The sequence below is a fragment of the Octopus bimaculoides genome, chromosome 13 (assembly GCF_001194135.2).
Source record: "Octopus bimaculoides isolate UCB-OBI-ISO-001 chromosome 13, ASM119413v2, whole genome shotgun sequence".
Taxonomy (NCBI): domain Eukaryota; kingdom Metazoa; phylum Mollusca; class Cephalopoda; order Octopoda; family Octopodidae; genus Octopus; species Octopus bimaculoides.
In genome coordinates this window covers 30327287-30328237 of record NC_068993.1, presented here as the reverse complement: position 1 = coordinate 30328237, position 951 = coordinate 30327287, and the positions used below count along the sequence as shown (strand labels likewise).

General features: G+C 33.8%; 1 protein-coding gene across 1 annotated transcript in view; it reads right to left on the bottom strand.

Annotated features, from left to right (window-relative positions):
- The window catches only part of LOC106870540 (glycine receptor subunit alpha-2), a 305943-nt gene that overhangs the window by 111748 nt on the left and 193244 nt on the right, over positions 1-951 (bottom strand). The window lies entirely within an intron of this gene.

Below are 951 nucleotides of genomic sequence, written 5' to 3'. Positions count from 1 at the left end.
ATGATTTCTTGTTTGTATATGTCAGCTTCCTTAAATACTGAAAACAGTTTTTTGTTTTGCTCGTGTTTTGTGGCTATTTGTATTAGTTTTCCTTGCTTCTGAAGTAGGTATTTTTGCAGTCCTATGGTGGTTATTTTATAATAGCTTTCCAGCTGTATAAGGCCTCTACCACCTTCTGTACGTTGTATATATAGCCTTTCTATGTCAGATTTTGGGTCCAGTTAAGGATATTGTAGCTGTAACTTATAACTGGGACGGCTAAAGTGTTTATACCTATTAACTTGTTTTTAGCATTGAGCTCTGTTTTCAGTGTTGATCTAACTCGTCTATAGTATTCTTTCTTTATTTTCTCTTTCATTTGTGTGTGTTGTATCCTATCTAGTTCATTGATTCCTAGTTCATTATTATTATTATTATTATTATTATTATTATTATTATTATTATTATTATTATTAAGGCGGCGAGCTAACAGCAGTCGTTAGCACGTCGGGTGAAATGCTTAGCGGTATTTCGTCAGACGTTACATTCTAAGTTCATATTCCACCGAGGTCGACTTTGTTTTTCATCCTTTTGGAATCAATAAAATAAGTACTAGTGTAAGACTGGGGTCGATGTATTCGACTATATTCCTTCACCAAATTTCAGGCCTTATGCCTCAGGATCGATAAGATAAAGTACCAATCAAGTAATGAAGTCGACGGTATCGAGTAACGCCCTACCCGCAAAATTTCAAGCATAATTGCCCACGGACATATGGCGTAGTGGTTAAGAGCGCGGGCTACTAACCCCTAGTTTCCGAGTTCGATTCCAGACAGTGACCTGAATAATAATAATAATAATAATAATAATAATAATAATAATAATAATAATAATAATAATAATAATAATAATAATGATGATAATAATAATAATAATGACAGCGAAACGGGCTGATTACTACCTAGCTCAGAT